The sequence below is a fragment of the Pyrgilauda ruficollis genome, unplaced genomic scaffold (genome assembly GCF_017590135.1).
Source record: "Pyrgilauda ruficollis isolate IOZ18807 unplaced genomic scaffold, ASM1759013v1 scaffold24, whole genome shotgun sequence".
NCBI lineage: Eukaryota > Metazoa > Chordata > Aves > Passeriformes > Passeridae > Pyrgilauda > Pyrgilauda ruficollis.
The window spans coordinates 3013739-3040520 of record NW_024523648.1 but is presented as its reverse complement, the minus strand read 5'-3'; the positions used below and the strand labels follow the sequence as shown (position 1 = coordinate 3040520).

Sequence of the window (26782 nt, the reverse complement as noted above, 5' to 3'; positions counted from 1 at the left end):
CCTGACAAGTGCAATTATTAAACATATTCTCTCAGCCATGTACCATGGCTACATACACCACAAAACCAAACACAAGTCCTAACTAACGACGCCCACTCCATACTTTGGGTGTAATGGTGAGTGCACCACAGTCATGGCTCACAAAGGCTGTGAGAAAGCAGCCAATGGAAACATTTGCATACTGTTTCACTGCAAAACAACCTGGAAATAAAACAGAGGGAAATTAAAAGTCAATTTAGGATCAGCAGCTCTGACTCCAGAACCCTGAGCTGGTTCCTGTTCAGTACACTCAATACCTCTGCAGTCTGTTTTCAAGAAGTTCCTTACATGCCATACTGCACAAGCAGAAAGTTTTAGTTGAGCTTGGGGCTGATCAAGCTAATATATTTCCCCAGAACTCATGAGTTGAAAATTTTAAAAAAACACACACCCCAACAACAACATTAAAAAACCTTAATAAAAACCAGACAAACAAACAAGCTTGAGGTTAACAGGGCAGAAACTGTTGCTGATCTAGAGTCCTGACAGTCCCAAGCTGATCCATATGTTCAGATATTCACAGCGTGTTTCTAGAGCTCCTGGATCCAAGAACCGTGGTGGACCCAGATCTGCACCCTTCACACTGGGCATGCTTTAACTGCTCGGACTCCATGCCAAAACAGCAGATCCTACTTGGTCTGGGAGCACCACAGTTGCATAAGCTTGGCAGTGAGCCCAAGTTAATAAACCCTGCTGGATCTTGAGAGTCTGCAATGACCCAGCTAGAGCACGTTTGTGTCTGCCCCAAGTGGGTTTTGACTGCACAAGTGCAGCTGACCACCAATTCAACTCCTTCCTTATGGAGTATCTCCATGAAGAGACAAAGGGTGCAACCAGCATCTCTTCCCAGGAATTACTATTGAAGATTGGCAAGTTTGATTTCCCCACACTGCTTATTCTTTAACATCCTCAATTAGAGAAATCTGCCAAACAATACACTAAATAAGACAGAAATGCCTCAGGTTTGGATGCAGATCGCGTTGCTTCACAGTGGTACCAGAAGACACAAGGACTCTACTAATGCAGTATTTAAGCTAAAAAAGCAGGGCAAAACCCTAAAAAGCAACACAACCCTGTCACTGTTGCTTCAGCAATTGAGCCATATGAACTCTACTGAATGATAATTCAGTCAGGAATCAGATGATTAAAAGAGTCGTAACAACATGGTATCAAACCCAAGGTTTATACTGATTTAAAAAAAAATTCTACTGCGCCACCTCTGTTCTCTCAGCAATGCAGTTAAAACTCAGGAGAGCAAAGAATTAGGTACATGTTAGAGATAGAAATGCAGGGTGTGGATGGTGGCAGCAAGTCTCAGACCAGAGCAAGGTGGAGAAGACCCCAGCAAGCTTTGGTGCCCTGAGCAGCCTTGGCTCATGGCACAGGCAGGTCAGGAAGGAGGCAAATCTGTCTGCAGTACGGAGGAGAGGCAGGCAGCTCCCCAGTAATACACCCATTCTTAGGAGGGAAATTCCCCACATTTCATTTCCATCTCTAAAATGTGAGCAGAGCGCTGCCACATGCAAACAATGCCAGGCTCAGTTTGGCTTTTACATGGACGAGAACAGGAGTATGTACTCAAAGACGTTAAAAAAAAACAACAAAAAAATCCCCCAAACGTCACATACTACATGCTGGGGAATGCCAGCATTTTATACCTGTAGGACACTGATTCACCTGTAGCAGCATGTAAAATTGAAACCAAGCATACAGACCACCAGACTGTTCTCAGAAGAATCACCAGTGCATCAAGGAGCTGTACTTAAAAAGCAGATGACAATCAGTCTAGCACTACAGAACACAAGCATGCTGAACTAAGAGAACAATTTGCTACAGAAACACAAAAAGCTATTGCACTAGGATTAACATCCTAGCTTTTGTTTAGACAAGTATAGGTACACTTTAGAATGGAAAAGTCTAATTAATCCCACCTATGACTACATCATTAAAAAGAAAAAAAAGTTAAGTATTAGGGAGGTATTAAAAAAGCCATATCTTTTTGCCAGGAGTAAACTAAGCTACAATGGGACTTACAATGTAGTAGCACTACATAATGAGAAGATGCATTGTATCTGACAGTACTAAGGCATTGCTTATATTAAATGCTAGTTAGAATAAACCTGCATCTATAAAACCAAGGAATACAAAGCTCAACATTTTCTGTACTTCATGCCCACGCAGAATATGATTAATATATGTGGTAAGAGTCAGGTGTGGTTTCAGTGTTTATTTTGAAAATATGTTTTACACCCACTTGAAATAAGTAATTTTTAACCTCTGTAATAGTTTCAGCTTTTCAAGTTTGGCAAAGACTGAGCCTTTTCCTGTGTTTTGAATAGGACTGAAGTGAACAGCGCTGGCTTGCTTATTAGCAGTAACTTCAATGGAGCCTTGTCCTACCAAAACAGTCTATCTTTGTGCACTAACATCAGCAATTGATGTAAGTACAGCTTTAGAGGTAGCCTGTCAGGCTACCTGCTGCCATGGACTCAGGACATGCTACAGAATGAGAAAGGAAAAACAAAATAAAACAATCTCTTATGACACTGGTACAAATACCTAGTTTTATTATTTTCCTTAATTTTCTTTTTGTTTTGCAGAGCCTTATCCCTTCAATATCAGCTTCTCACAATGTCAAATGCCCAAGTTTTAAGAAAACCACTGTGTATTAAGAACTTTAGAACCCTCAGTATACAGAACAGCACGGTGTACTTTCACAGCATGAGGAAGGACTCATATGTCTAAGAGCAGCTGAGCTGCAGCAGTGTTAAATGTCAGGCAGCATCCAGCTCTTATACTCAGTTTTGCTTCACTTCTGTAAAGCATCTCAGGAGGGGATATTCTGCTTACAATTCAGAAGGAGAAAGCAGGCTCCAGCTCCTTTCATCCTACAGAAAGGTAACATTTAAATTATCAGGAGAACAGTAAGTACCTCCTCCTGCCAATTCCTGACATTTTATTTTAAAAGCATTTTTATTGGTGGGTGGTAGGGAGGAGAAAGGGCGGGGGGAACAGAGACAGGACATGCACAGGGACTCTACGCTGATTTACTTACCTCCCAAGAAAGCAATGATACCACCAACAGAAAACAGTAACAGATGGCATGATACTTTAAGTCAGAAAATAATTTCCACACCCTGAGTTTTCTTTTAAAGGAAAACTTTGTTTCAGATTTTGCACAGAAAGCAAAGTTCAAACTAGACAGAAAGCACTAATTTATACCTGTCATTTGGTCTGCCCCAGGCTGGATGTAATGTGACATTTGCAGGCTGTACTTGTGCTGCTGTATTGCAGATATATTCCTTAAATAGGGAGCTATTCTATTTTGTAACAAATATCTACAAACAAGCATTTTCTAACTGAAACTTCACTCTTAGTTCAGAGATGCACATGCTTAATTGCTATTACTTCTTAAAGCTGAAAGTGAACATGGCCATGCCAAATACACACTTCTGCAGAGAAATTTAACTTCTACCAGTGTGGCACATAGTTCCCTGTAAATTACCAAGGAAGTTATGCATTAAAAAATATTCTGGAAATGTGCAGATGCAAGGGAAGAGAGAGTCTAGTCTAGAAGACTTTCATACTCTAGGTAAAGAAACAGCTGGGTTAAAACTCCCTTTATTTACGAGCAAAATCCTATTCCTTTCTAGTTCACTGGAAACATGTCTTTCATTTTCATTGGTAAGTGACAAAGCAGTGAAGAATTACTTTTCTTGTACACTTGGAAAGTGTGTCATTATCAATTTATTTTCTTAAAAAAACAGTAGTAGTTTGTGGAAAACATTGAAGGAATCACCGTGATTCAGAACTCCACAGTGGCAGGTGCTAAGCAAATGAAATCCAAGTAGACATGATTCAAGAAGTGCAAACCAAAGACATTTTGTGGACATTTTGTGCAAAGCACTATACATTTTGCACCTGCCTTTAAGGTATTTCTGTGTTTTTAGCACTAACTTCATCAGTCTGGATTCCTGATTTGCGTTAATGATATCCTGGCATTCTCCACGAAAATTCTTTAAAAAAATCCTCTGAAATACATTCTCTTTTTCAGTTCATCCATCCACCCTCCTTGCTCTCAAACTGTACAGATTCCCAGTGCTGCTGCAAGACAAGCAACAATAAACAGCTAGAACTTAGAGTAATTAGATCAGCAGCTACTTAGGTTGTATCATTACCAAATAGTAAAAACATCTGTTTTGTGTGTGTCACCTCCTCCACAGAACATTTTCACACAACTTCTTGCCTGTTGTTCATTACTTCACAAACCATACTCCATAGGGTGTTTCACTTTTACTCCCTCTTTAATTCATTTCTCAACAGACTTGCAATAAGTTACTTCCTGAATGCCTGTCTCATTCAGTTACCATCTTCTCTGACAACCATCTGTAACATCACACAAGAGCCATCACTCCTCTCCTCAGGAGGGAAAGGCTTCACTAGCCTTTATCAGGGCATGTATCACTGTCCTCAAAACGATCCAGAAGGCATTCAAAATAATATATTTGATCATTAAGATGATGGAAAGCCTATTTACTATTAATAAAAGTTGAACCAGAGTATTTTCTATTGTGTCACCAGCTCAGGTTCTGAGGATGCTCTCCTTCAATGTCCTCTGAGTCTTTGTTCTCCTTCCACAAGTACTGCACTTGTGGATGCAGCCATGACAGTGACACAGTGATTCCTGCTCCATGTAACATTCAGAGAGAGAGTCACTAAGGCACAAACACCACAGCCTTAAGTAGACACCACCTCTTCTAGTTTTGACAACAATTTGTTCTCAATGAGTTTTGCATTAATTACTACACTGTCAATGCTAAAAAAGACACAAAAGGAAGCAAAGTCTCAGGGCCTTTGAAGTATTTGCTAGTCCCTCATCCTTCAGGTGAGAGGCACTCAAAAGTAAGAAGTTGGGAGAGAATCTAAGTAACTGCATCCAACCACCACCAGCACATCAAATGTTTGACCTTTCTGCTCTAAAAGCAAGACTTCTGAATGCTTTACAAAGCATAGTTAAACACAGCATCAACTTGAATTCTCATCTAGGTCATCTAGTTTTTACAACTTCAGCCAGAGGCTGAGATTCCAGCTTCATTCATAACTCTGAGGACCACTGGCAGGAGCACACTTACACACATCCATGTCCCCAGGAGCACTGTGGAATGGTGCAGCTACACACCAGCGAGGGTCACAGCCAGCACCACCTGTGTGGGAAGAGACCAGAGTGGCTTTAGCCCCAGAAACAACCCAAAACTTTAACTGGCAAAACTGTCCTAGGCTGCCTGGAGCAAAACCCCACATCATTTTGGTTGTTTCCCATTCAAACTTCTTTTTCACTCCACAGTCACATCTACGGCTCTCCTAAAAAAACTATGAGGATAAACTAGAAAGATATTCTTTAGAATGCACCTAAACTCCACTAAACCTATTTCTTAAATGCCTCTTAATTTGCTTTCTCATTTGATAACATGGTGACACATAGTTCTACTCCTTTTTTCCTCCACAGAACTAGGTGTTACCTGCTCACATGGATCTGATACCAACAGAAACATCCAGATTTTACTTGTCCTCACCAAACAGGAATAGGATTTACAGAAAATTACTTACAGAAAAACAAACTAATACTGAAATTCTCCTTTGCAAGAAGTGAACAATTATCAACATGGAGAGCTCTCCCTTTTTGTCTTTTCATCTCCTGTTACTTCACTGAGTGAATTAAAGAAGGAAACAATTTTATCTCAGCAATGCATTTAGAAAAACTGCACTGCATTAAATTATGCCTCTGCCTGCTACTACTCATCAATCCTAGTGGATGTCACCAGCAAGCATGGAGGTTATTATCTGCTTTCTGTTCTGGTGTTCTGAAATCCACAACGAGCTGAAACCCAAAGCAGAGATAAAGCTTAGTCCCATGCCAGGACAAAACCTGGATGGCTGCCCATTGAGCTGGGTCACTCTGGCCAAGAGGCATGCCAGAGTTAGACTGACTGACTAGTTAGAGACTGACTAGCAGAATGCTTCATCCTGCACTCTCCAGGGCTCCCAGAGGTTGTGAAAGTTATCTTTCACCTATCCTCCCCACACGTGTGTGAGGGCAGAGGGAGGGGGAAATCCCAGCGGAGGAAGTTAACTTGGGAACAGTAATGGCAGAAACTGCAAACATTGGAGCAATCTAATCCAAACCCACAGCCCTCTCAGCATTCATTAAAGGAGAAGGAAAAGCACAAAAGCTTTCTCATTTTGCCCAGGTGTGCATATCACCAATGGAAGTATGCTTATGCTGATTTTTCTATTCCTTAGAACACACATTCACTTTCAATAAAAGATCCAAAGATGCTCTTGAAAGAAGAGCATTGAGGACAACAGAACAAGCCAGATACCTGCCCTTTCTCAGCTGGAAAAGAGAGGCAGTTGCTCCTGCCTAGGGGAACAAGAAACCCCATATTAAAACTGAGCAGGTGCAGGAAGGGATTTCAGAAAACCAGCAAAGGCCAGGAGACCATCCATGTACCATGACAAATTTAAATAACCTGGGCATCTAAGGAGTGAGCCCTGCTTGGGGGGTTTCAGTAGCATTAGGAAATACTACTGCAAAGTAGCAAAGAAGCAACACCTTTGTTGTAATGGTAGTGGTTTGTTAGACTTTCAGCATGGGTATAAAAACGTTTCCCATGCCTTTCTTAAAGATGGACAGAAAGTTAACATCCATAAGATGATCAGAAGGCTGGAGCCTCTCTGATAAAGACAGGTTAAGGAAGTTGTTCAGCCTGCAGAAAAGAAGGCTCCAGGGAAACCCTAGGGCAGACGTACAGTTCCTAAAAAGGGTCTATAAGAGAGCTGGAGATTCCCTACAGCTGCATGGAGTTACAGGACAAGGCCTTAACACAGAAAGAAGGTAGGTTTAGATGAGATGTTAGGAGGAAATTCTTTACTGAGAGGGTGGGGAGACACTGGCACAGCTTGCCCAGAGAAGCTGTCAATGCTCCATCCCAGCAAGTGTTGAAGGTCAAGCTGAACCACGTCCTGGGCAAACTGGTCTAGTGGGTGGCATCCTTGCTCACAGCAGAGGGGTTGGAACTGGATCATCCCTCTCAATCCAAACCATTCTATGATAAGCTGTTATAGAACAGTGAAAAAACAGGGTCCCAACCTTCACTTGGAATCACCACTTTGGTCTTCAGCCAGAGACAAGAAAAATCCATAAACTGTGAAAATTTATCCTACAGTTATTTATGTTGAAAAAAAACAAGATCAAAAGTTCATTCTTCTACTATTCCGCTATGTAGTATTCAGGTTCCTCATCAGACATGAAACCTGGAATAGGCTACTGAGCTCCCATTTGCCAAGCAGTATTTTATTTATTTCAAATAAAACAGGGCAAATCGTTGTATATTTGCACAACCTATTCACTAACCTGTATTACTGAACCTCTCATACAGATAAGCTCAACTGATACCATCAGCAATAATCAATCAAGCCTTGGTTCCTCCAAAAATAGCTGCTGTTATGTTTTACTGTTGTACCTACAGAAACACTTCATGATGCTTGATATTCTTCCAATAGAAAGTGGTACTTAGCATAAAATAAGAAAAGCTCTCATAATCAAGCAAAGGAGGTAAGAGTACACTCTTGCTTATCTTACTATTACATCCCAAAAGACAAATACAAAACCTGACAGAGCTGGCATGGATATGGGTGAATACTTAAAAATAGTGAGAACTTTTAACAAAAATTTCTCAACTATTCTCTTCACCAACCTGATTGTCTACATTCCCCTGCCCATAGAAAAAAAGGACACACATTTTATAGCTGTTCCTAAACCGTCCTGCTTTTCTTCAGAAAGATACCTACAACTAGTTTCCATGCCTTTGCTAGTTTTGAGTTTTTGAATTTTCTTGCACATGTATTAATAATCAGTATTTTCATGCTTGACTATCAGACACAAAGCCAAATTGTGTCCTCTTTACATGACAAATTTAATAAAGAAACAGCAGAGTTGCATAGGTATAAGCAACTTATACCTATGCACAAAAGAAAGCTTGAGAAGTATTTTCTAACTGGCAGGTCATTGTCACAAGTAATAGTAGACATTTCTTACATTCAAGGTATAATGTATGATGTTAAAATACCATCACTTGTCTTCCCCTACAAACAAGGTAACCTGAATAAACTTCTTTATATGATCAATTTGTTACCAAAGAGCTAAATTTTGATTTATAAATAATTATTTTGCTCTGCCTTTTTGAAAAGTAACCCATCTCATTGTACCAGTACCAATCCACAACACAGCTGGTTTTGATGAAAAGCTGCGCTAATAAAAGGTACCATGAAGTGACAGAAATTGGTAACTTTTACATGGCTTCAGTAATGGATGTGCATACTGACCCATTTTCAGGAATAAATCTAGGAAAGGCTAATGCAGAAAAAACTTTCAAGCTTCTCCCCACATGCCATCACTTGGACAAACCCTAGATACAGTGCTATAACTCCAGTGTCATATTACTTCATCGAGTTATTTCTCATAGCACATTTTAAGTTGAAACCACATTTGGATTCACATTCAGTGCAATGACGGATACAGCCACCACAGGGAGCAAACATGCAAGATAAACAAGTGCAAACAGTACAGCGTTCTCCAGGGAGCTGAGGCAAAAGCTTAAACAGTGATTCTGATCCATACTTGGGAGAAACAGAGCAGAACTGAAGTGTCACCTCAGCTGGGAGCAAATTACCCATCATCAAAGAGTTACACTGTTACCTACGATACACCAGCAGAAACCTATAGCACGCAAGAAAAAAATATTATGAAAGTTGAAAGTACAATTCTGTTCCATAACTGATCCAGTCCTGCAGAGTGCTACACTCAGCCTGGTGCACAATAATTTTTAAACAGTTTAAAAAACAGCCAAGCTGTGAGAGTTAATTCTTCTGATGATCAAACCGTGGCTGTAATTCTGGGGTTGTTACTGTGTCAGGTCAGTCTACCCATGAATCTGACCGAATAGGGCCCCCACTGAAGCTGGAACTTCATATCGATTAAAGGACAGTTTGCGTATTGGTTGCTGCAGACCTTGTTTGTCAAAAGCAGCTAGAATCTTTGTATCATAAACCCATCAGAAACAACAAGAGGGGAAGCAGACAATACGGGTGTTGTACACTAGGAAAATCAAAAAGACAAAACAAACCAAACCCACTACTAGTTATCTCATCTGCTATTTATATTTGTAAATCTATGTTTAACAGAAAAGTATAACATAACATGACCTTCACCACAAACCTTTCACTATTTCAAAACATTGGTATGTATTTGACAAAGATGTTGCAAGGCAGAGTTGTGCTCTGACAGCTTGCTTTTGTGATGAGGCAAAAATGAACAAAGGTAGAGTAAGCCAAGTGACCCTGGGAGACTCAGGGCTAAAATCTCAGTATTAACAGTGAGGAGATTTGATTTGTGCAAAAGTACCACTGTGATCAGATAAGGCTGTGGAAATACTTGCATACAGGGAAAAAAAAAAAAACAAACCCAAAACAACAGAAACCCCACAAGACAAAAAGAAGTTTCCTTTCACTGCCTTAAGTTTTTAATCACTTTGAGAATAACAGCAGTCCCAGACAGTGGATGAATATGGAAAGGTGGATAATTGTTGTTAACAATGAATTCAGATCCCTGCAATTATCCTTTTTGGCTGGTTAGAGAGAATGACCTGGAATAGAAAGAAAAAAAGAGGACTCCTACCCACACAGACCTCTCTTTGTGGATGGTATGCCAGGTTTACCCTGTATCACCAGTTTAATCCAACGGCTCCAGTTAAGTGATCAAACACCTATATGAACCTGAAAGGTTTGGGGCGCAGCTCCAGACAGACCCTTCCCATACCAACTGTTCCCAGTATCCCTACCCTGGTCTCACACCCCTTGAGCCATTCCATCAGGTCATAGTCAGCCAAAACTGAAATTATCTCAGACTCCACCACGACTAATGGATAAAAATTCATGGAAGAAGTCAATGTAACTTTCCCTTCTTCCTCTTTCCTTTAGAGAACAATTGCAAGGCTGCAAGGAGAGAAGTTGCAGTTAGCTAACACAGGAGTCTCAAGTGTTTTTAAATTAAGTTTTCTAACTGATGAAGCAGCTGAATTAATTCCCCCTGCGACACATGATCACTAGTTCACAACCCAAGAGAAAAGTGGGAAGCACACAGACAAGGAGAGACTCTTGCAGAGGTAGCAGGCCACCACTTGTCTTACCTGTCATGTCAATCTACACCTTCAGATCAAGTACCAAGCACATCTCATGTTAACTGTGTTTACTTTTAGGAAGCTACAAACCCAAAACATGCTCAGCAGCTCCTCTCAGTAAAAAAGAAAAGCTTAATGGCAACTACAGCACTTAAGGAATGCACTTGATCACTGCCTCCATGCAGTCTAAGCAGCAGTGTTTTCTGCACAGCTGCCAGAATTCCTGTTCTTCAGAAAGCAGCCTGTATTTTGTTATAGCTAGGTGATTATTAGTTTTATAAGCACTAAAGTATATTTTCCCATTTTGCACAAGTACTTAAAATGCTCAGCAACATGCATGAAAATCCTTCACTGAGCTTCAGGTTTCAGCTCAGCATTTGCCCTAATACCCACCCCACAGCCCTTCTCAGATGGTCTTCATGCTTTCTACTTCTGTAGGCACAACTCCTGCTCTCCTCTCAACTGTCTCCCTGAAGGATACAAGAGTCTTATCTGTAAAGCCAGAGCAATAGGAACTGTTACGTTATGAAGTAAGTAGGTTTTTCAAGATGAAGAAATACATGACTTGTAATGAAACAACTGAAGTTAATAGGTAACCTCAGCAACTTTGGGCCAAGAAGCAGAGAGGAGCTCTACCAACAACTGCCACATATGCTACAAAACATTGTGAAGCAGCTGACCATAAGAGTAATATTAAAATATATACTATGAACAGAACATCTCATTAACTTGAAATACACTGCAAGATGTTTTTACTAAATATGTTTCATTTTTCCATTCCAACAGTAAATATATTACCTCTGGAGACTCCAAGTTAAAAATGGTTATGGTTAGGAGAAACTGCTTACAATCAGAAGAAAACCACTACTTTTTATTTGTGTAGGTACTGCCTACCTCTTTACAAACAAAAGTAATTCAAACTTGTCTCAACATCACCGCCTGCAATAAACCAAACCCCAAAAACAGAGTAATCAAGGATTATTGAGTACAAAGGTTTGAAAAATTATGAACAGGTCATTAGATATCTGGATACTCCACTTCTGTCAGTGTTAAACTTTGTGGGGCTGTAGAAAGTGGTTTGTCATACTGACTTTTTATAGAAACATTTGCAGTACCAGACGGTAACAGTTTTCAAATGACCACCAGAAAGGACTGGGGAACAGGAGATGGGCAGGTGAAGTGAGGTGAAGAAGGTATCAAGTCAACTATATGCATCTCCACTTCTGAAGCCATGGACTCTAATAGTAATTGAATTCAATATCAGCAGAGGAAATTCTATTTTCATTAATTATTTCCGAAGAATTTATATAGTACTCAGTGGCAGGAAAGCTACTAAGTAGGAACTGAAGCAGCACAGGAGTAGAACTTACAAACCACAGTAACAGAATATAAGAGGCTTTGTACACAAGGACATACATCTCCAACTCCAGATTTTGCAAGAAAGAAAGGATCAAACAGGATTTTGTGACAAAGAGACAAGCAGATAAACAAAACAATTGTTAGCAAGGAGGAGAAAACTTTTCAAAACTATCTGATTCACACTTCATTGATATTTGCATTGAAATGGAAACACCCCTCATGATGTCAAACCCTGACCTATCTAGCCAAAATACTAGTTTTGTTTCAGATTTTAAATGGGATAAGAACTATTTTTTTTTAGAAAAATAACCCAATAGTTCTTCTAGATCTGCCCACTGTGATTATTCCCTACGGTTAAGCAATCATTGACCAACATTTACCACCAAAACAAGCTTCTCTAGAGGTGTGGGTAGCTGCAGTGATTCACCTCAGAAAGGGGAAAGAAGTTGCAGCTTTGACAGCTTGTTTGGGGAGAGGAAGAAGAGAAGAACAGAAAATTCAGGAAAAAGAAAAAAGAGGGACCCATATCAGCCTTTCCTAGGAAATCCTGCCTTTCCCATAACTTGCATATTTTCTCTCTTGCAGTTTTCCCCTGGAAAATAACATCCTCTTGCCTGACATTCATGGGGGAAAAGAGTCCAGTCTTCAAAATCTTCTGAATCCACCTACTTTTCCTGACTTTAATAATACACATACAGGTTGGCTCACCTGTGAACTGTTCCAGTTGCTCCACATTTTCATCCAGTGATGACTCTGCACTTGTAAAGTCTCTTTTTAGCCAGCACCAAACAGCAGAAGCTGCCACTAAAAGCTGCTGCTGTTGCTATGCAGGAAACTGCTGTCCCAAAGCACACTGACTTTCTGTGCAAAATAAAGGCAGGAGTATTTGTATTTATGACTGAAGTAATAATCAGCTGTATTCTTATGCATAGGGTAACCTAATTATAAAGCCATTTTAAATAATGAGGTCTTTGGAGTCTTCTTTCAACCTGTACTGAAATACCTGCCTAGTAAAATATTTTAATGTACCTATGCTAAGAATTATAGAAGACCGAAGAAAACACTCACATATAGCTCAAGGGGAATAGAAAAGTACCTGAGCCTTTCAACTGATTAATGATTCACCCAAATGACCACTTACACATCATGTTTTCATATGCAGAATAATTATGCAAATTTTGCACAATAAACAATACATATGAGAAAGTCTGACAAAACTATGTAACTCAAAAAAGCAATAAACATTATTAAAATTAGGAAAAAAAATGAAACCCCATACCAGTGCTAATTTCCATACACTTGCAACATTTTGTGTCTCTAAAGTACAAACTGTTATGCTTAAAAGTGCAAATTACCGTTCCATTTGATTTCTCATTTGCAAAACTGTAATCAGTAAGAAAGAACAGGCTAGCAAGTCTACACAAAGAAAGATAAAACAAATAATGAAAGCATTTTTAAAGTGCCCCTTCAGCAATTTCTGCACACCAAACCTCTAAAGAAAATTATTCATTTCTCATAATAGAATATAAATGTCTTGCAAGTAAAAATGTATTTTTCATTACACCAGCTTGATTGACCTCAAAGCACAGCTCCTAGTGATTTGGAATGCCAAAGGTGAGATCACAAACTGAGTCACTGCACTAAGTGGTCATCTGTGAGAAGTCCCCAGGGACCAGCTGGGATCATCCTGGAGGGCTCTAATAGTACCAGGAAGGGGAAAAACTGACACCACAGTTTTTCTACCTTCACTATTACATTATTCTCTCTCATCTTACTGCTCCTAGACTCATGAAAGTCGTCATAATCCTCTACTCCTCAAAAACATTTCTATGGGAGACTATCAGCTTCTACACACTTTTGTCAGCAAGGTGCAAATCAATCCATCACATACAGAGGAAAAAAACCATAACCCTTGATCAAAGGGAATAGCTACTAGGAGAAGCAGGCAGTTACCTCATGCTGATCAGCTGCTAGGGAGATATGTGCCAGGAGGGACCACATCCCAGGCAGAGCAAAGGAAGGGAGCAAGAAGAGCCCTGCAGCCTCAGCTGCAGCCTGCAAGCACCCAGCCTCTCCTGTGCCCTGCTGCCTCTGTTCCCTGCATCTCTTCTGGTCTCTGCACCAGGATTCCCACACACCACACTGGTGTCACTCCTCACTAAGCCAGACAGTCAGCCTTCATGCCCTGCATCTGAAGCCTTATTGGATGCCCACTGGAATGCAGGCTGCCCTCAGGGACCGTGCTGTGGCACAGCATCCAGAAAAAAAGAGCCTTGTCCCATGCATTTAATCCACCACAGCATATTACAGGGGTCTAAAATTGCCAGCATGGACAAAAAGTGCATCTAGTTTAAGTCCCACAGGACTGGGACACCTTGATGCTGTAAGAATTAGTGAGTTAAGCCACCTAATGAAAAAATCTGCAGCTAATACATGGTGAAAAACTGCAGTTAAATATTTCATTCCTGTGTACAGCATTTGTAAATACAAAGACAGACATCCTGCAATACTGAGTTCCTCATTCAGTTACTGAAACACTAAAGATTTTTAGTGAAATAACCTAAATGTGATTTGTTGGGGTGGGGATTGAGTGGGTTTTTATTTTTTTGTTTGTTTTGGGGTTTTGCTTTTGTTTTTTTTTTTTTTGTTTGTTTATTCTGTTGGTTTGCTTTTTCAACCACAGGAGCAACCAAGGAAGTGGGTTTCTCCAAAGATCATGCTCAAAATTCTTCAAACTAACTGTTCTTTGGATTTCCCACACAGATTCAAGTAGGATGGAACACTTCCATCTAGAAGAAACCAAGAAAATCTAGAAGTCTGTGTTAGAACTCTTCAATTCTAACAGCAGACAATATATTGCACCTGTGACGCAAAAATGATAATTTTAGTAAATTAAAAATACACTTGATGAATTCTCAAGGGACTTCACCTGATTTTCCTCCTTAGCTATGACAGCAGACAAATATCTTAGGATAGAAGGTCTTGGATTCACATCCTACATAACTAGACAAACTGCATACATGCAGAATACCACAAAACAGAAGTACTTTTAAGAGACCCTTGGAAAGGCTCATTAAACCGTAAATTTGTGTGCAATACAGCAAAAATAACCTGCCAACCTGCAGAAACTGCCTGAGATATAATGAGAAAAGTGGAACAAAAAGCAACAAAAAAAGCCCACAAGAGTAGACTCGAACTCTTATTTAGACCCCACTAAAGATGGAGGCACCACAATTCTGCTTATATTCCAGGAACTTTACATTTACTGAGGTGTGCATATTCACAAAGCAGAGAGGACCTAACAGGAAGAGTTCAAACACAGAAATCCAAAAGAGAACATGAAAGGAGAAAGGAAGTTATGCAAAATGCTTATATTTCCACCTTCATTAGATGAGCTGTAATTTAACTTTAGCATGAGAGTTTAATGATTGTCATATTCATATTATTACTGTAATCAGTGTAATTCAATATACTGTTTACAGATTCAAGGAAATTTCAACAATCAGCAATCAGGTACCAGTTCCCCAAATTTACAGGGTTTTTTTTGAGGGGGGTGAAGTTTGGAATTTTACAAATTTGCAGCTAGTTTCACATGAAACAATACCAAAAGCAACATGTTTTTCCCAAAGAGTTATGGCAAAACTGGTTTTTAAAGTAGTTTGAACTGGATCCACAATTAGGCATGATTCCAAGGATTTTTCACTGTGGTCACCATAGGACAAGTATGACTGAACTGCTCTCCTAATTCTGGGTTGTTGTTTTTTTGGTTTTTTTTTTTTTTTAAAACCCAGAAATCTAGGAGCAATCACTTGTTTGCTTGGGTTTGCACCATGCAGTATCAGCACAACTAATTCATTTGTTATACAACCCAAGACATAATATATGCAGATAATTTCTCTAAAGCCTTCACCCCCCCAAAAAAAATTCTAAAATGTGAGTAAGTAGTGAAAGCAACAATATGACAAAACAACACTAAACTTCTTGATGCCGTGAGATGTGTTCTGTAAGTTGGATAGTGAGAGCTTCCCTGTTATTAAAAAAAGCCCCTTTTTTTTTTTTCTGGTCTCATTAGTGCAGCCCTACCTGCCCAGCTGTATAGTCACTTCCTGCACAAAGACATTTGGACACCTACATGGCATCAAAACACCTCTTAGTCCATCCAACACAGTATAACACAGGTTTAACGGAAACATTAAAGCTGCAATTGGAGTAAACTTGCCTCTTGTGACATCACACATAGGAACTCTACTGCTTCAGAAAGATTAGATCTTTTTTCCAATGCCCTCCTACCCCAACCAAATTCTGTTCAAAGAGAAAGAGAGGAGGAGGGAAAAAAGGAAGGAAAAGCAGATAAATGAAGCCGTAATTTCAGTTATTCCATTCTCTTACAGAATATAATAGAGCTTGACAGGTAAGAAAAGGGACAACAAAATCTATCTCTTCTGCTACATCAAGAAGATGGGAGGGTGTCTTCCAAAACCTTTGGTAAAAACCAGTGCAACAGTAAGATAATGCTACATGCTTTTATACTTCCAAATTTCATAATCATTCCACTTTGCAACCGCAACTATTCATATAATGGAAGCACAAATCTATTGAGCTCTGTCTTCAAAACCAGTGTACTGGAATCACAGTTGAGTAACAGAGTAACACAGGCTAGCCCAGAACTTCTGCTAGCCAAGGAACACTTCCCATGACCATTCACTGCTTTGAACACAGTTGAGTCCCCTCTCCAGCAGTGTACACAATAGGCAAGGAACAGAGAAGCCAGCAGTAAATTGCGTGTCATGAAGGTTCAACCTGAAGTGTCTTAGCTGAACACAACAGAGTGACAATAGCAGTGCGAAGCATGGACAGCTCTCAGGGAAATCCTTTACCTGCTCTAAAGCTTTCATCAGACAAAAGGATGTAACATATAATTACAAAGATCCTCCTGCAAGGAAGTCTCTCTGGGCAATTAAACATTGCCAGGAAGAAAAACAAGACAAACACTTCAAGACAACAGAAATAAGAAAAATTCACAATTGAGTAATTTTCACTTGAATAGCACTGATGAACTATCTATAATGCGACCAAGTTTGCCTTCAAAACCTTTTTAGAGTGCTACTACAAACACCGTATGCAAAAGGATTGCTCTGAAAAGGAAACTGCATTTTAAAAACCTCCTGACAGGGGAAAGGAAACTTATCCAGGAAAGGGAAGAGGAAAGAGAGCAAAAGTTGGAAGTTGGTGATTACAGAGGTCACTCTCCAGGATCTTTACAGCACTCACTAGATAAGCATATATCTTTTGAAGAAGCTCAACTTCCTGCCATAAATAAAAGTTTTATAACCCACTCAAAATAGGCACCAGCCAGCCATTTACTTCCTTTTCATCCATCTTATTACTTGGGCAGCAGTATTGCATTTTTCAGGTGCTTCAATAGATCATTACACAAGATATATCATTACCTCATATATTCCAGAGAGTTCCCATCAGTTTTTCCACCATGGCTTACATATATGAAGAAATCCATTAAAACTACACAACTCTCCGAAACATTTTCAATGTTTCAATGCTTGCTGGTGTCAGCATATGTCAGTTTTCACGTTTGTGCAAGGTTTGAACAAATCCAGAAGTAGGCTTGCTGTGATCCAACTGGTGTTCATACCGATTGCAGAACCAAAACTTTCATCTATCAATGCTTCCATTAGATTTGTCTTTCCAGACAGACTTCACTGGTGAACTCGGAGACATGAAGTGATATAACCCTGCAGGAGACCAGTTTAGTCTCATATAAACCAAACTTAACAAGGACTGAATAAAAAAAAAAATTCTTTAATGTTGCACAGTCTTCAAAGGTGCAAACACACACAGAACATTAAACACATAAGGCATGTGTGCATGGCTACTAAGCCTCTAACTCTATGCAACATTTACTGATTAGATCAGCTTGCAGTAGATCGAGCTTCTACATAAAGCAGCTATAAAGAGCACAACAGCTTCAACAAGTTCATCTAGACAGCTTGCAGATGTATTTCATGACAAGTACAGAAACTCAATGTTTACTGCATCTCAGCAGCAAAGCCCTCCCTGTGTACACCAGGTCAGGCACAGAGTCAGGATGAACGCCACCATAATTCCCAATAAACCACCTTGCAAGCACCCTGAGCTTCCAAAGGACTACCTGGCAGCCAAGATAAATAACTCTAAGAATACCAAAACCTTTCCATCAAACTTGACAGATATTGGTATTAAAAAATAGAAGGGAAAAAAAAAAAAGTGAAAAAGAGAAAACAACCACTTAGAATGAGCTATCAGGAGATAAATCCAGAATGATAATGCTGCAGCCTGTCAACTGAAGCACACAGCTAACTAACAGAAAGACAAGGACATTAAACAACCAACTACTTCCTTCCAGTAATTTACAGCAAATTTGCCCAGGTGGTAACAGTTTCACAAAAAAAAAAGTCTTTTTCAAACAGACCCCACGCCCAAATCACATGATTTCAGAGATTGTTTTTCAATGTTACATAGCTCCTCCACCTTAACCATCTGTTCTGTTCATTGTTTTAATGTAAAAGCAATCAGTGGAAACTAAAACAATCACTGGTCTTTGCTAAATGTTCTCTCTCACAAGTTTCTTTATACAACAGCCTGTATGCGTTCCCTTGGAGAGTTATTTCACAAAGGCATCCTCTACAGCCTAGGTCAACTCGGGTAACACCAATGCAGTCTCTCCTCTGCCAGCAGAGGGAAGGAATTGCTTCAAAATTACTCTGATTCAGCCAGAACAGTCTAATCAGAAACTGCTGCAAGAACTCAGGTTTGAAATGTATTTGAGAGCTATTTCTCATAAAACCAGTGTGCGATGCTTGACTTTACCTTCCATACAAACAAAACAATGCCAGATGCAGAGCACTGTTTGAAGTGTGCTGCAAGCAGGGACCCATTGGGCATTACAAAGTACTTTACTGTTTTCAGTGGTCAAGAAAAAAAGAATCCCAGACAATAAAACTCTTCTACCGTTTCCTCCTTGGACTCCAGCTTCTCAACAAAGTGCACTGAGAAGCACAGGCAGCCTTACCATCCAACTGGGACAAATTCAGCATACAGTGGCACCACACAGAAAGCCTTGAAAGTACTGAAGGTGCTAGCTTTGCAAACTCTTGTGATACCACGCCTTTCTTCCCAATTTCAGAGACTGGAAAGATGCTCCCAAATCCCTCTCTCCAATAGAAGCTCATACTAATTTCTAGCAATTCATTGGAATTTTTAAAGTTTTGTGTTGTGCCAAAAATTCTTTATAAGCACCTACCTGAATTAAAACCTCTTGCATTTAGACAGAACAGTTATTTCTTCTCCCAGTTCTGCTCAGGCTCAAGTAAAGAGTTTTGCATCATAACAACAGTTCCTTTCTCCTTGCAGTCCTCCTTGGTTCCATTTTTCTAAAACCTGATTTATTGGGTTTGTGGGGGGTAGTGTGGGGGGGAGGGATTACAAGGGTGGCCTCTGTAAGGAGCTGCCAGAAACTTCCTCCATGTCTGGCAGAGCCAGTCCCTGGTGGCTCTAAAAACGGATGTACCGCTTGCCAAGGCTGGGCCCATCAGAAATGGTGGTAATACCTCTGGGGTAACAGATTTAAACAAGAGAAAAAGAAGTTGTTGTGAAGATATAATTCTGGCCAGGGAAGAGCAGAGCGAGAATATGTGGGAGGAACAGCCCACACCAAGGTCAGTGCAGAAGGGGGGGCAGGAGCTGCTCCAGGCACCAGAGCTGGGATTTCCCTGCAGCCCATGGTGGGGCAGCTGTGCCCCTGCAGCTCCAGTGATGCAGAAATCCACCTGCAGCCCATGGAAGAGATCCACACTGGAGCAGGTGGATGCCTGAGAGGAGGCTGTGACCTGGTGGGAGCCCCATGAAGAGAGGGGTCATGCTGCAGCAGCTTGTCCTTGGGGAACTGCACTTGAAGTGTGACCCATGCTGCAGCAGTTTGAGGAGGACTGTTGCCTTTGAGATGGACTCAGGTTGGAGAACTGTCTCCAGTGGGAGGGACCCCACGGTGCAGCAGGGGAAGGACTCCTCTCCCTGAGCAGTGGGAGAAACTCCTGTTGTGATGAACTGACCATAAATCCCCATTTCCCATCTCCTAGCTCCCTGGGGTAGGAGGTGGAGCTGGGAAGGAGGGAAGGGTGGGGAGATGGCGTTTTATGGATTTATTTTACTTCTTATTATCCTGCTCTGATTTTGTTAGCAATAAATTTAATTAATATCTCTAATTTGATTCAGTTTTTCCCATGATGGTATTTGGTGAGTGATATCTCTCTGTCCTTATCTCAACCCATGAACCCCAAGTATTTTCTCTCTCCTGTCCAGTTGCAGAGGAGAGACAGAGGGAGGCTTTGGTGGGTGTCTGGCATTTGGCCAGCATCAACTGACTACACCCAAGACTTCAAACTAAGCCTCAGCAGATACAAGTGCCTCACTGCTCTCCTCTCTGTACTAGAGCCTCAAATTGCATTCAGGTTTTTCGTGGTTTCATCATTATCAGCCGTTTGCATCATCTGCCATCATTCACCCAGATCTGTTGTCTCCTACTAACATTCCAACAGCTGGACAAGCTCGTACTTGAAAAATAAAAATAATCAAAGACCTCTTCCTTGCTCCTTTTCACCATAAGGATAAATAAAATTCTCCTACATGGAAAGTTGATAAAGAACTAAAATGATAAGCTAGTATCATAAAACTTATAGTCTGGTGCCAGCTCATTACTGATGCAATGAAATGGGACTCTTCTCCTGTTCTCCTCTCCTTTCTCCAAACATCTCAAAGCTGTTCATAAAAAACCATGCTTCTAGCCTGTGAAAGCTGTAGTCAGAGCCTAGTGCACATGCTAGAACTTTTCTAAAAATCTAGATTAATTTTAAAAAGAGGCTTACAATTTTTATGGGTCAGAAGCAGTACACCTACAGAAACATAAAAAAATCAATTAGAGTAGAAAAGAATATGCTGGAATACTCATTATTTTGGTTGCCTTCTTCAACAGAAATATTAGGTTTTTACTTCTACCAACAGACTGCATGGCCAAGCTCAAAAGAACCTTCACTATCAAAATCTAATTACACATACAAGTTCTTCCATGACAGTGCCATACCTTGCTCTGTTGTATGTTTTTAAATGTCATATTCAATACCAATGCGCATTTTGTGGTTTTGCAGGAAAAAAAAAAACCCAAACAAAACAAAACACCAAAAAACCTAACACCCCTATCCTCATCCACCAAAAGAAAAACCTAAACAAAACACAACATAACCCACAAAATAAAACCCCCAAATTCTTCTATAATTTTAAGTTCTGCATCTTTTCGCTTGTTATTCAAACAGATTAGGAACAAGAGATTTCCTGTGAGAGCTCTGTGGTGCACAAAAAAATTTCTCTCAGGAAAATAACAACCATACTTGGCATTGCTTGGCTGCAGCAAACTAAAGCTGTTGAAACAAGCAAGATCAAGAGAGAGGTTCCTCATTTGCAACAATATTCACATGAAAAACTTCACTTGTAAGACTATCTTCAGAATAATCTATGTTACAAAACACATGAGGATACTTTAGAATTCAGCTAGCTGAAAGCTCATATGAAATGATGCCACAGGCAGTGGAGACAGGACCAGTGGGTACCAGCCTGGGCTTGACCAGGCATCTCAGCTGTGAGCAGACTGAGTAACTCCCTGGACCCTGCCTGTCCAAGAGCTGTGGGTGCAGATGCACCTTCAGGTGCTGGGTAAGCTGTAACTTCCGTCTGGGTTGTGAAAGAGGAAACGATGCAGCAAAAGGAGCAAACTGCACTTTTGATTTCATCGAGCTCAAATGAAAACCCCCATCTGCCACCTCGGTGAACATGTCATTTTCAAATGTTTTGGTTTGACAGGCTGCCACAGTTGCCAAAATAAACTGCTTGGCTTAGCACTTTATTCAGCACCACCTCACGGTGAAATAAACATCTGTATATTGTGCATAAGTCAATTAGAAACTGGGTAAGAATAAAAGAAGCAAAACATTACTATGAAAGGTTACTTTTTAAACCAGATCTTTTTTTCTGATGATGGATCAAATGATGCACAAATAGTAGGGAACAAGTAGTAGACTGAGGCAAGCAGCACTGCTAGCTAAAATCACTGTATACCATCAGCTTTAGACAACTTTCCTTTTCCTGACATGGAGAGAAAATAGAATGAGATCCAGAACTCATTTTAGATCCTTAATTTACCAGAAGTGATGGCCTGGCCTTGTCTAACTACCTGTCATGGCTTGGGTGAGGTTCTCATGAAGCATTACACTGGGATAATTCAGGTAGGATTTGATGAGTTGCTTTCACTGAAAGAACAACAAATCAAGCCTTGACATGAAATACCTACTTTGCTGAGACAAAAGCACTCAGTGATGTCCATCAGTAACAGCAGCAACTCACTGCAAGGAAGATTTATATCTTACCGACTGAGAAGATGTTAGCAATTTAAAATAAAGTAAGAACTCCAAATAATGTCTTGAAAGAATTCATCTCTTCAGAAGTTTGAAAATTACTCTTTAAATGTTACTGAGAAATATAACAAAAGCAAGGCTGAATTTACTTTCCATCATACAAATGAGTGAAAGTTCCCGAGTCTGCTTGATTTCCACTTCCCTTATGTAAGACAAATGGGGACCACCAGATATGTACATACTTTGAAATATCCAGATTTTAATACTGTATTTCACTTTGGCCACTTTGAGGTCTAGGTGCACTTGTATATGTCAATATGCATAAATGTCTAACAGAAACAACACTTAGACTCAACTCCAGTGTTTCACAACTCCTTTTCTAACCTCCATATACATCTGTTCATCACCAAACACCATACTAACATGTACGTTTTGTAGTTGGTATGCAACACTAGGCATTGAAATACTGTGGGCTATCTTTGCTCTTTTGCAGATCCATCCATTCCAAAAAAGTCCAAACTTGCACATTGTTTCCCATTTTTAACCTGCATGCTATAAAGTTAACTAAACAGTATCCAAGCTATTGCACAACTGAACTGCCCATGCATGTAAAAAAGCACTGAGCAATTCATATGCTTGCTCCTGTGAGGCTTCTAAGTGGATGAATTTTGCCCGGGACTGCACAGCTGCGCTGGGATGGAAAGGCATAAGATGTCCTGTTCCCAGTTAACACTCTCATAGTGAGCATCATTAAAATGGCTGAAAGGTTAAGAAGCCCTTCCCCACATTTCTCTGGCCCCCTAGCAGCAATAGTACTGACTATAGTGAAGGACACGATATTCTTTTTGCTTCTGCAGGGAAGTGGCACCTCACAGGCACTCTGTAATCGTGCCACATATGGGATGCTTTACCTACGTACTCCACCCACCCTGCTGCCAATGGGGTATAGAAGTCTTCCAGCAGCTCAGTAAAACACTAACCCATTATTTTCCTGCAAGTTCTATACTTTAACCTGTGTTTAGAATCCTTACTATTTTTTTTCTTTTTTAAAGCTAGATTTATTTCCTGCCTGCCTCCATCCAACAGGAAACCAGAAAAAGAGCAAGTCCCATTTCATTTTCTGACCACCATTTACCAGAGTAACTGGCCAGTATTCAGCTGCAGCTTTAAATAAAGGCCAAGGATCCACCCTACGTGGAAGCCACCAGCCTTCACAATCCTCTTTTGTTTTATGAAAGCTTACCCTGATCAAGTCCACCTTCTGGAGCAAACCAATTCCTACATGATCACCATGCCCTTCCCATCCCAGCAATCTTCTCCCTCTTCTTCCTTCCTTGTATTGTGTGAGCAACCCCACAGAGCCACGTCACTGCTGGAACAGTTGGGATAGGACTTCCCTTTCCTACAAGCTAAAGGGACAGAGTCACTCAGATCCCCATCCCACACCCCAAGCTGATACACCACCACTCCTAAAAGGTCAGGAAGCCAAACCAAGTAAACCAGAGAGGTACTTGCCTTTGCTGCCATCCACATCATGTTAGTGGTAGAAAACAAGATACAATGGCATCAGAATGACTAAGCTTGAGAAAATAAAACTTTGCCCCTTATATTTTCCAGTACAACATCTTATATTGTTTGTGCTGTACTTAATAAAAACATCACTGGGGAAAAATGAGTGCTCTGTCGTCTACATGGCAAGCTTGTAAGGAAATGGAAGTGTGATAGACTTGGAAATTTCTTTACCTTTTCATGGACTTCTAATCTAGAAGCTGCACAGCCTTTCTCACAAGTAAGTAAGTAAATGAGAGCAACATCACATCCCAACGAGGCTGTCAATGCAAATATACATCAATCTCAAATTGAAGCAGAGAGGTAGCATCTAAGGTAAATGTGGACTTGAACATGGAATCTAAGCCATTTCAGGTTTAATTCCAAATTTGCCCTAAACTACTGTTAAACTTCTGACTTTCCGCACTGAAATCCATAAAATTTTCTTCTGAGTAAAGTCTTAAATTTTTCATCCTAATTTTTAACTTCCAAGTAAAATTAATTTCTTTGCCGTACCAAAAATTTTTCAAGTCCTTAAAAATAGACTCAAAAATTAAATAGCCTCTTCACTACTAGGCAAATTTGTCACTTTTTCTAGAATAGAAAAAGTAGTATTTGGCTAATAAATTCTACAGACAAGGACTTTTTTACTTTTAAAATATAATTCATCAAGAAAGTACTTTTAAAAAAGAAGAAAGAGAAACATAAACACAAGCAGATAAAGCATACAGAAAGACAGATAAACCTGGGTGGGTAAGTAATGTACTTCAGGGGGAAGCCTCCAGTTTGAATTCTTCTAAAGAAATTACATCCCTTACACCTCTTAATCATTTTGACAATGTACTGACATCCTGGCCATTTAAAATACATACTTTCCTCGAGCCTGGCTGGTTTAGACAGCAGGAAGCAAGATATTTGTACAAGAAGAAAAGAGGAATGAAGGGCCAAGAGGCCCCAGAGCAGTTGGAAGAACAGCTCTGGGTGGAGAAGCAGTTATGGGGCAGAGGTGAGCTGAAGGCCTTCCCAACCCTCATTTAACTCCTTCATCTCTTTTTGTTTGGGCAACTAAACATCAACAGTTCAGTTTTCAACTCATTTAATTTTATATTCCCTGGACTGATTCCATACCTGTGCCTGGTAAATCCTGTGAACAGCTGGTGGGAGCAGTGGGAGGGAGGGCATGCAGCAGATGATCTCCTGATAGCTCAGCCTGTCTGCAGTCCCCAAAGCCAACACCACCCACAGACCAGCGAGGTGCAACACACTGGCTGTGAGAGACAGCTGACAAGGAGGGTTTCTGCTTCATAGAAATAACACATTTTCATAATTAGGTCTCAACCCCAACTAAAACAAAACTGGTTCTCCATCTCCCACTGCAATTTCCCATTCACAGGAAAACTTTGCGCCTCAATCAACTTTACTATCAACATCAGCCAACTCATGGTACCACTGTAGCACCCACCGTTTACCCTTACCCCTCGCTACCAGGATCAACAATTTCATGATGCCATTTATCCTCCCCTCAGGAACTCAGGCCTTTTTCCACCAGCAAAAGCCTTCCTGCAACTGTTCAAATGTGACACCATCTTTTCCATTCTCAGTATCTTGGATCCCAGAGTTTTACTGAGAATGTTCTTAGCTGAAAGAACAGCCACTCTCTTCCACTTCACTTCATAACAGCATGGCTAAGAAATGACAACCACAATTCCAGCTCTACACCTGCCAAAGGACTTATCCAAAGAAGAGGAAGTCATAGCTAGCCACGCAGAGTAAGCTTGAAGCTACTCTGCACAGGGAACAAACATATGACATGCTGTGCTCATATGCTAACAGAGTACCTAGGCCTACACACTATCCTAGTGGGATAACTAGGCAGCATGAACATTCAAGAACATTGCTCAAAACTAGTTTTCTTTAAAATTAATTTCAAAGCATTTTCATCAGTGCTGGATTTTGTAAACTGTTCCAGACTTGAGTTTTGGCACAAACTAGATTCACCAAGAAGTATTCAAGACAGACTTAAAGTCTGCCATGTATCTTGTCAACTTGAAAGACTAACTCTCACAATCTTAGAGTTACTTGGATATCATCCCGCACTGTGACATCTGCCTATGCAGCAGAATTTTGATGCTGGTACTGCATACAAAACATCAGGAGAACACAACAAACTTGCAGAAGCTGCTTGCTAAAAATGACAGAGAAGTAGTTCAGGTGCTCCTGCAGCTTATGGGCTGCTTGCATCTGATGGACCAAGTCTATCTGCCGCCTTCTCCTCGGGAACACAGCCAGCTTACAGTGGCTGAGGATGTTGATTTGGTTTAGGAAGCGGGTAAACCAGCAGGTGCTTTTCTCCTCTTGCACCTCTCTTCCTCCTTTGGAAGCTTCTGCATTCTGGCAATGTCAGCTGGAAGGGTGGTCGCTCACCCTGCTATCACCTCCAGGTAGGCAGTGTGCAGCTGTCCCAGCAACTCGGTAGCTGGTGTTAGAGCAAGGTTTTAGATTAATTACCCTTGCAAACACAGAGCTGCTTCTGCACTGAATGACAGTGGCCTTTCTGAGCTCTGGTTTGACTCAGGGCACAAGCAGCTCATTAACCATCAGATGATTCAGCACTTGGTGCCTACATTTCTGCTGGCTGGTTTTCATCAGCAGACTACAGCTTTGAAGATGTATCATTTATATGATACCATCAGACACCTGACGAGACACAGGTGTCAAGGCCCTCCAGCTCCAAGCCAGTACTAGTTTTCTGTGATGCAGATTGCTCTTCAATTTTCCTCTTCACTATGCAGCTTTATAATCACATTCCCCACAAAAATCCTGACTATAACAGTAAGCAGCTTTTTTTCTCCAGCTCTTTTAGAAAGAAATCATGCACAGAAAAGAGAGAGGTCAAAAAAAATCTCAGGTCACAGAGAGAGAACGACTGAGGTCCTGAGCAGAGGGAGGATGATCTCCACATTTCAGGCTCAGAAGAAAGAAGAATTCTTGTCCCACCAAAGCTAACCATGCACAAAATACTGTCAGATGCAGTCCTTCCCCACCCCCAACCATCTCTTCTGATTTACTCATGGCTACTAATCTCATTAGAGTTCCTATAATTAAAGCACCATAAAATCTGATGAAGAATACAGTGCGTTG

The 26782-nt window shown here is 40.5% G+C and overlaps 1 protein-coding gene across 1 annotated transcript in view; it reads right to left on the bottom strand.

Moving 5' to 3' along the window:
- RNF217 (ring finger protein 217) overlaps positions 1–26782 on the bottom strand; it is a 63980-nt gene that overhangs the window by 32635 nt on the left and 4563 nt on the right. The gene's annotated exons all lie outside the window — the stretch shown is intronic.